This window comes from Pan troglodytes, chromosome 16, assembly GCF_028858775.2.
Source record: "Pan troglodytes isolate AG18354 chromosome 16, NHGRI_mPanTro3-v2.0_pri, whole genome shotgun sequence".
Classification (NCBI taxonomy): Eukaryota; Metazoa; Chordata; class Mammalia; order Primates; family Hominidae; genus Pan; species Pan troglodytes.
This window is the reverse complement of record NC_072414.2, coordinates 41835127-41845000: the sequence shown is the minus strand read 5'-3', so window position 1 is coordinate 41845000 and position 9874 is coordinate 41835127. Positions and strand designations below refer to the sequence as shown.

Below are 9874 nucleotides of genomic sequence, written 5' to 3'. Positions count from 1 at the left end.
CCTTCCCCATCTAGGTTACTCTTCTAAGTCTGCCTCAGTTACCTGCTGTAACCCCTTTAAAAGTGTTCCAGGTGATTCTCCTGCATTCGCCCAGGAGACTATGTACATACTTTCAACTTGATGCAGGAACTTCCTTCAGAATAAGCCTGCAGATGGCATTCAGTCTCTGCTCAGATGTTCCCAATGATGCGGTGCTCATGAGCTCAACGAAGCCAGCTCCCTTCGAACAGCTCCATTGGTGAGGAATCTCCTTCTTCTTTTGACCTGAGGTCTGTTTCCCCATCATTACCCTGCATTGTTTGCCTCTGCCCTTGCAAAAGAGACTGAATAAGTATCTCTCATGTGACAGCTCCTCAAATATTTGAAAATAGTTGTTCTGTCCTTTCTTTGAGTTAAATAGCAGCTTTTGTTGATTGTCTGTAGTCTTTAAATTAGTCTGTAGTCTAGATAGTGTGAGTTGGAATAGTTTCTGACCTCAAAAATGTTTTGGTCTTCCTTGGGGACCTTGTCTAGATCTGAGAAGGAGTACCTTGAGGCTGAAAAAATATGAAAAAATAAAAACTGAGGAAAAGGTGGTGGTGGGAGAATAATTTCCAAAGAATGGCAAACTGATACCCAAATAGTCAAGGGGATTTCTCTAACACCACTTCTTAGTATGGGATAGTCCCGAATGTCCTTGGCATAAAAGAATTGATGAGAACAAAATCCAGCAAGAAACAAAAAATGTTTTCATAGTAAAAGAAAGGACTTGAGCATCATGGGGAGCTAGGAAAGGGGAATATTTGAGAGAAAGTCATGGGACATATTGAGTTGTAGGAAAAAAGTGAAAGAACATTTATACTCTGTATAGTTTGACCACCTAGGAGACGGAGGGGAAGGAGAAGCCAGGGGAATGGCTGACACTTTAGAAAGTCCATCGGTTACCTGTGGGACTGTTAGCAAAGATGCCTTCTCTAAGCGCATTTACCCACCTGGAAAATGGGGATCATGAGATGTTCCTTGAAGGATTGTGAGGATTACTAAGTGCTGGGTATTGTGCTAAGCCTCATAATAATTAGCTCATTCAATGCAATCTTCACAGCAACCCAGTGAGGTAGGCACCATTATTTTCCCCCATTTTAAAGTGAAAGAATCAAACCCCAGAGAGGTTAAGTAACTTTCTCAGAGACGTATAATGGAAGAGCTGGGATTCAAACCCCAGGAGTGGCTTGTGCTCTTAACCCAATGCTATCTCTAGTTGACACTTAGGTCATAGATTTGGTCTTTTTTTTTTTTTTTTAATTTTAACTTTTATTTTAGATTCAGGGGGTAGATGTGCAGGTTATATAGGTATATTGCACAATGCTGAGGTTTGGGATATGAATGATCCTGTCATCCAGGAAGTGAGCATAGTACCCAATAGTTTTTCAACACTTGCTCCCTTCCCCTAGTAGTCCCCAGTGTCTATTCTTGGCCATTTTTATATCCATGAGTACCCAGTGTCTAGCTCCCACATATAAAGGAGAACATGAGGAATTTGGTTTTCTGTTCCTGCATTAATTTGCTTAGGATAATGGCCTCCATCTGTATCCATGTTGCTGCAAAGGACATGATTTTCTTCTTTTTTATGGCTATGTAATATTCCATGGTGTATATGTACCACATTTTCTTCATCTAATCCACCCTTGATTGGCATGTAGGTTGATTCCATGTCTTTGCTACTGTGCATAGTGCTGTGATAAACATACAAGTGCATGTATCTTTTTCGTAGAATGATTTGTGTATATACCCAATAATGGGGTTGCTGAGTTGAATGATAATTCTGTTTTAAGTTATTTGAGAAACTTCCAAAGTATGTCCACAGCGGCAGAACTAATTTATATTGCTACCAACAGTGTATAAGTCTTCCCTTTTCTCCACAGCCCTGCCAGCATTTGTTTTTTGACTTTTTAATAATAGCTGTTCTGACTGGTGTGTGATGGTATCTCATTGTGGTTTTGATTTGCATTTCTCTTATAAATACTGATGTTGAGAATTTTTTCATGTTTGTTGGTCACTTGTCTGTCTTCTTTTGAGAAGTGTCTGTTCATGTCTTTTGCCTACTTTTTAATGAAGTTATTTGTTTTTTGCTTGTTCTGCTGTTTAAGCTCCTTATAGATTCTGGATATTAGACCTTTGTCAGATGCATAGTTGGCAAATATTTTCTTCCATTCTGTAGGCTGTCTGTTTACTCTGTTGATAGTTTCTTTTGCTGTGCAGAAGCTCTCTAGTTTAATTAGGTCACACTTGTCAATTTTGGTTTTGTTGCAATTGCTTTTGAGGACCTAGTTGTGAATTCTTTCCCAAGGCCAATGTCCAGAATGGTGTTTTCTAGGTTTTCTTCTAGGATTCTTATAGTTTGAGGTTTTACTTTTAAATCCTTAATCAATCTTGAGTTAATTTTTGTTTATGGTGAAAGGTAGGGGTCCAGTTTTATTCTTCTGCATATGGCTAGCCATATAAACAAAAATTAAATCCACCATAAACAAAAATTAAAAATAAAAATTGACAAGTGGGACCTAATTAAACTAAAGAGCTTCTGCACAGCAAAAGCTTCTATCTCAGCACTGTTGATTGAATAGGGGGTCCTTTTCCCATTGCATATTTTTGTTGTCTTTGTCAAAGATCATATGGCTACAAGTGTGTAGCTTTATTTCTGGGTTCTCTATTCTCTTCCATTGGTCTATGTGTCTGTTTCTGTAGCAGAACCATGCTGTTTTGATTACTGTAGCCTTGTAGTATAGTTTGAAGTAACATAACGTGATACCTCTGGCTTTGTTCATGTTGCTCAGGATTGCTTTGGCTATCTAGCTTGTTCTTGGGTTCCATATGAATTTTAGAATAGCGTTTTTCCAGTTCTGTGGAAATGACATTTGTACCTTGATAGAAATAGTATTGAATCTGTAGATTGCTTTGGGCAGTATGGCCATTTTAATGAAATTGATTCTTCCAATCCATGAGCATGGAATGTTTTTCCATTTGTTTGTGTTATCTATGATTTCTCTCAGCAGTGTTTGTAGTTTTCCTTGTAGAGATCTTTCAACTCCTTGGTTAGATGTATTCCGTGTATTCCTAGATATTTCATTTTTGGGGGGCCATTGTAAATTGGATTGTGTTCTTGACTCGATTCTCAAAGCTTGAACATTTTTGGTGTATAGAAATGCTACTGATTTTTGTGTGTTGATTTTGTATCCTAAAAGTTTATTGAAGTTGTTTATCAGTTCCAGGAGCCTTTTGGCTGAGTCTTTAGGACTTTCTGTCTATGGAATCATATCATCAGCAAAGAGAGATCATTTTACTTCTTCTTTTCCTATTTGGATGCCTTTTATCTCTTTCTCTTGCATGATTTCTCTAGCTAAGACTTCTGGATTCATTCTTCATAGTTTCTGGTAGCTTAATTTTTGGTCACAAATGTGCACACTTCCTATTAAGGCTCTTCTTTTTTATCTGATTCCCTTAGACATTCAACACCCTTCAGTATTTCTTAGCTGTTTCTTTATTTTCTCAACTTCTAAGCTATGAGTCAGTTTAAGGAAAAAAAAAGAATTTTCTTTGAAAGTTACCTTATCTGCTTTTGTTTCTACAGGAGAAAGTCAGAACCTGACTTGAGCTAACACTAGGCAAGTGTCCATTTTCCATGGACCTCTGCTTTGGTGCTTCTTCAGATACATATGCTGGAATCAATCACTGTAAATTCTAAGCAAGTTGCTTTTTGCCTATAATAATTTTATAAATTATTCAGCATGCATACTATACTATATAAATATATATTTATACATATAAACAATCACTGTAAATTCTAAGCAAGTTGCTTTTTGCCAATCATAATTTTATAAATTATTCAGCATTCATACTATACTATATAAATGTAAATATATATTTATACATATAAATATGTATAATCTGAAAATGTTATATATAACTATAGTATGAATATAGTATATTAATATTATATTTTTGTATGATCACCAAAGTATTCTTTAGCTGGGTCAGCAGGAAGGGGATGCTTCAGATTTTTGAGTCAGGCATCAGAGGCCTGAAAGTTTGAAACACTTGTTCACTTTTGATTGCTGGCTTCCAGTTTTTGGTGCAGATCACTGGCAAAGAAACCTTCCATTTTAAATCTCTCTTGAGATGCTAGATTTTTGTTTTAAATGTGATCATAGGTGGTTTGAATGGATGCATAGTCAGCCAGAAAGTTGATTTGGATCCTGAAGTTCCCTTTACCATACACAGAATTGCCAAGAACAATATGCCTATACTGCCAAGAAATTCGTCTCACTAACCTGGATATGACAAAATACTTGCCACAGCATTTCTTCACACTCCTCTGTCCTATTCCTGCTGGCCGCCACTTTTTGAGATGGCACTGCTGCATTTGTCTGCCTTACTTCTCCACGAAATCAAATCAGAAATATGGAGATGTTTAGCAAGTCACAAAAGGAAGTTCTTTCTTCTATGATTCTATCAGTTCCACTCAATTAAGAATGCTCACCCCACCCCTGCCAACCCAGAAGCTCTGCATCCTTATAACTAGATGTGTTACAAGATGTTAGATTAGAAGTTAAGATGTGCTTGCTAACCTCAGTGACATGGTTGTCTCTATCCCTGCTTCTACAACTCCTTATGCATTCCTCTCTAATCATACTTGTTATGTTTTTACTTATTGTATATTTACAAGCCTCTCTGCTCCTCCAGAGAGAGAAGTCCTGTAAGAGAGGGTCTATGTCTTGTCTTTGAATTAGCAATGCATTGCACAGTTCCTGGCAGATAATTTATTGTCACAATATCTGTTAAATAAATAAATGGTCATGATTCAGACTTACTGTTGAAATAAGAGTTCCATTCCACAGAAAGCACTGACGTGGTCTTTTTGGCAACCTTAGACTTGGAAAACACGTCTCTTATTTAACCAAGGAGGCATGAATATTGTGTGCTGACCACATCCTGGAGATAAGTTCTATAGTTTCATTGCTTCAATTATTCTTCTGGATCAATATCCGGCAAGGAGTAAAATCCACAGTAGTGACTGAGCCCCTAAAAATACCTCATCAACTAAACCTCATGCATGGAAGATCTATTTTAAATGCAGTGCAGTCTTTTGGGCTTTAGACAGTTTCCTCTCTGACTAATAAGGCATTTTTTCTTGGACTTGACTTCTTATATTTACATGTTCCTCAGCCTTGGTAGTCTTTACTTGTTTATATTTTATCATTGCTTATTATATCTATTCATGTTGCAAGCTACTTTGAATCCTTTACGAAACGAGATGGGATATGGCTAAAGAGACATTGTTGTGTCATAGACAGATAACTGGGATTTAAATTGGAGATTTTGGGGATTTAAATTGGAAACTTTTGGGGGAGAAGGAGAAAGGAAGTTGACTTTCTTCCACTGATCCATCCTTTGGTCATGGGCAGGTCACTTCTTTCGCTTTTGCTGTTTGCTTCTGTTAGTTGATGTAGATAGTTGAGAATCATTCCTTCAAAAATGGTGACTGAAAGGTTGGAGTTTTGTTTGTTTTTTCTAGAATACAACTTATTCATGGCACTAAAAATAACCCACAGTCATGCCTTCTCAGCAGTTATTTTCAGCCCCCAAAGAATTGCTGTGGTTTCATTCTTCAAGTCCTTAGGGTCTGGCCGTGTCTTGGGGACATTCTTGCTACTTCTTGGCAAATCAATTAATGAAGCAACAGGCTGCATATCTGGCATCAGTGGGAAATACAGAAGCAGCATCAAACACAGGCTTTCTCTCAGGGGACTTCAGGTTAGCATGGAACAGAGCCCGGCACATGGATATGTGGGCAGTGAAATGGCCCTGCACTTGGAATAGAACACCTGGGTTCCTGGCCAGGCTATGGAATCTTGAGCAATTGTATCTAATTTTTCTAGACTTAATTCCCTCACAAATAGAATTGATAGTGGGGCTGTAGTAAGAATTAAACAAGTGAATGAACAGCAAAGAAATTTACAGTTTGCAAAATAATATGTCAGGAGTACGTGCTATAATAAAGAAGTATTATTTGTATTTGATACAAAGCAACATGTCTAGAGACATGCATACCTGAATTCATGTCTTTACCAGCTGTCTGGTTGGGGGCAAGGCACTTGACATCTCTGAGTTTCAGTTTCCTAATGTGTATAATGGGTATATTAATACCAGCATCATAGAGCTCCTGGGAGCATGGGTGGCACTGTGCAGAAAACATAAAGGGTGGCTGGCACATGGTATGCACTGAACAAGTAGAAGCTTTCATTTCACTATTACTATAGTGTAACGATGAAAATAATATATAATTTGGTGCTAAATTGTTTGCCTATGGCCTGTGGGTAGTGTAGAAGTTTAGAGAAGAGGCATGCCAGCTGTTTTTGGAGTCTTGTTAAAAAGGCCCATAGAAGAGGTGTGATTTGAGATATGCCTGGAAGGTAAGTAAGCTTTGCCTTGGTGGAACAAACAGTAGAGTTAACACAAATTAGTCCTGTGGCCATAGACAGCATAGTTCAGGCAGGATCACACTTATATTCATATTATTCTTGGACCTTCTATAGCACCTAGCTTGGAAGTTATTTATGTATTTGTTTGCCTCCTCATGAGATCCTAGAAACATGTCATTTTTATCTTTATATTCCTATTTTATTTCTTAAGACTTTATCTTTTTTTTTTTTGGTTGGAGTCTCACAGTGTTGCCCGGGCTGGAGTGCAGTGGTGCAATTTTGGCTCACTGCAACCTCTGCCTCCCAGGATCAAGCGATTCTTCTGCCTCAGCCTCCCGAGTAGCTGGGATTACAGGCACCCGCCACCACGCCTGGCTAATTTTTTGTATTTTTAGTAGAGACAGAGTTTCACTATGTTGGCCAGGCTGGTCTCGAACTCCTTACCTTGTGATCCACCCACCTTGGCCTCCCAAAGTGCTGGAATTACAGGCGTGAGCCACCACGCCCAGGCAAGACATTATCTTTTTAGAGCAATGTGAAGTTCACAGCAAAATGGAGAGGAAAGTGCCAGTATTTCCCATATATATTCCTTAAAGTAATGGCTCTCAACTCTGTGACTATCAAGTGGAGAGCTCTTAAGAATGTCTATGCTGGGCCTCACACTAAACCTATGAAATTGAAATCTCAGGGTATGAGGCCCAAGTGTTGGTAATTTTTCAAATATCCCAGAGGTTCACAACATGACTGTAGGTTGAAAACCATTGCCTTATAGCACCAACCACACATGAACAGATTTGTTCAATTGTTGAGATGGTTGGATGAAATGGAGTACTTCAGAAAATACACTGGACTGAAATTAGGAGTTGCGAGTTGTAGCTTCAGCTCTGCCCTGACTGCTGTGTAAGGTGGTCAGATTCTTCGGCCTCCCTGGGCTCTGTGTCCTCATCAGCATTATAGGGAGGTTGCACCCTATGTCTCTTCAAGCCTTGATGGCCTATGATGTAGCTAAGCAGATGTCATCCTACCCTCTTTAGTTTGGGAAGTCAAATCTAGTGATGGAATGGTGTGGGTGCTTTTCTTGCTTTCCTCATAATACACTTCTCTCCTCACCATGCCAGCCCCACCTAGATGCACATCAGAGGAGCTTACAGAGGAAGTTTGAAGACTGTTTTCTTCTTTTCCCAAGAAATGCTATGATATTGTCAGTCTGTGTTTATTTCTAACGAAGGAAATATGTCCCCTTTATTGGAAACACCTTGTGGAAGGAGGCAAGGGCCTCTCTCTGCAGTCTGGCAATTGACAGCAGAGATGCCGGCTTAGCCCCACCTGTCCCCATAGCCAAGACAGACATGGCCCCAAATGCTTCTATACGTAAACCTTTGTGAAGTTTCCTGTGGGCACAGCACAGATTGGGCCTCAGTTGCTGCTTCTGGCCAAAGTAACTCAAACCACATGACTGGAGAGGAATCAAGGTGAATGTACTTGCACTAGAGGCAAAAAATGTAAGCAAGTGGTACCTTCTCACCTTGGTCATGAACACCTCTCTCGTGGACCAGGCATTGGCCAGACCTATAAAGTAATAGCAAATGCCAGTCCTGAAAATCACTGTGGACTTGAAGTAGGCTATCTGATGTTCCTTATAAGACAGCCATCCTTTTTCACTCAATAAACAACAGAGGGGACAGGAAATTAGAAGGAAGGTAGTAAACATGTGAGGAATTTCTTTTGGCACCCCACCTTCTCTGTCTGGGCCTAGAGCCAGGAGGTGGAGCAGACAAAGCTCTTGTGCCTGGTCCTCAAGCTCTTTCTTCATCTCTTCAACGTAGGCTGGGTTGCCCCATGTTTGTCAGAGTTTTGAGGAGGGGTCCTTGGCCTGTGAGTGTGTGGTGGCAATAGCCATTCTCAGAAAAATGCATCTTGCAGGAAGAAAATCAGCATCTTTAGAATCCTATAGAAAACAGTCCTCTATGATGCTGTCCTTCTGGTGATTTATAAACAGGATTTCCTGTTAGACCTCAACTGAGCTTCGACTCAACATTGCCAGGTCTGTCCTGCAGACCCTGGCTGAGCGACAGATGAAAGGAATACTCAGACACAGGTATCCCATGAAAGAGTGACTAGGGGACTGCCTGGCACTAGGTGGCCGAAGAGTCAGCAGCCCCAATAAGCCGGAGCTGCTTGTATTTATTCAGTACTGGTATAATGTCAAAGGCCTGGAGCCAACACAATCTATGGGTAATTAACATTGTCATTCCCCCTTGCAGGGAGCAGTCTTGCGTGCGGATGATCAAAGGTCGGTCTCTGGATGACATAAGTAAATAAGCTTATCTAGAGAGGCTACCTGCAACCGAGAATGTTAAGGTATTTCCTTTGCCATAATGTAGCCATAATTGTGTTTGGGCAGGTACACAGTAAGGGTTAGAACTTTTATAACTTACACACAGTGGGAGGATTGTGAAGTGATATGTAGCGTTACCTGGCACCTTAGTCCAATGTGTGTTATTAATGAGGGACCCTACCGGGGGCAACTCAATCCCTCCCAGCCAAGCAGTTATGTTATTAGAGGCTGGGAAGGGGGTGTCTGCCAAGGTAACAGGGCAGAAGAAAGATGGATCTAAGAGATGAGCCCAATAGAGTGTAGCAGGTGCGGGTTGCAGGCAGAGTGAGAGAATAAGAAAGGTTAATACTCTGTGAGACTTGCAATGTACAACAGAAAGCAGAGCAAGGAACAGATTATCTGGAATGAATGGTGTCTGTGTCTGGAGCAGGATTTGCTCAGCCTCCTGAGTTTTCTTCTTCAGCATTCCCCAGGTAATGTCCGGGGCCTGTGTCATCCAAGGAAGCTGCATCAACTGGGGCTGCGGGTCCTGCAGGGTCATTTCCTTCATTTCTGGTACCGGGTTGGATCCTAGCCATGCCATGGTATGGTTTGATGAGTCATGCTGGAATCCAAAGAGGGCTTGAGGGGGTGTGAACACAAGCATGTCCTCTTCCCCATGTTAGCAAATCATTTGGACCACACCATACATTACTATTCACATGTTTCCGTAAAACCGCAGGTTTTATGTTTTGAGAGCATTTTGCAAAATGCTTTTCTATGGCTGATTGAAATTTATCATCTACATTAAAAAAATTAAGGGTAAATAAGGCTTTTGCCAATAGTGTGGCAGGGTCCTTACCCATATTCCTTCTTTTCTGTTTTTTGAGCATATTTTTAAGGGTGGAGTGGACCTGTTCTACTATGGCCTGTCCTTAGGGGTTTTAAGGGATGCCTGTGGAATGTTGGATGTTCCACGTGTGACAAAATTGTTGAAATTGTGAGCTGACATAAGCCGGACCATTATCAGTTTTAATTTTTGTGGGCCACTCCATAAACACAAAAGTAAAGAGAAGATGTTTAATGATATATTGGGCAGACT

The 9874-nt window shown here is 40.2% G+C and overlaps 1 protein-coding gene across 11 annotated transcripts in view; it reads left to right on the top strand.

Annotated features, from left to right (window-relative positions):
* Positions 1 to 3778, top strand: part of ATP8B4 (ATPase phospholipid transporting 8B4 (putative)) — a 333420-nt gene extending 329642 nt beyond the window's left edge. For 5 of the 11 annotated variants that reach the window (XM_016928200.4, XM_009429087.5, XM_016928203.4 and 2 more), the window contains one exon: positions 1 to 3776. This exon is cut by the window's left edge and continues 1030 nt beyond it. The gene's annotated coding sequence lies outside the window, so the exon portion shown is untranslated. The other 6 variants (XM_063794140.1, XM_063794142.1, XM_063794141.1 and 3 more) reach the window with 2 other exon arrangements.
* Positions 3779 to 9874: the final 6096 nt, after the last annotated feature.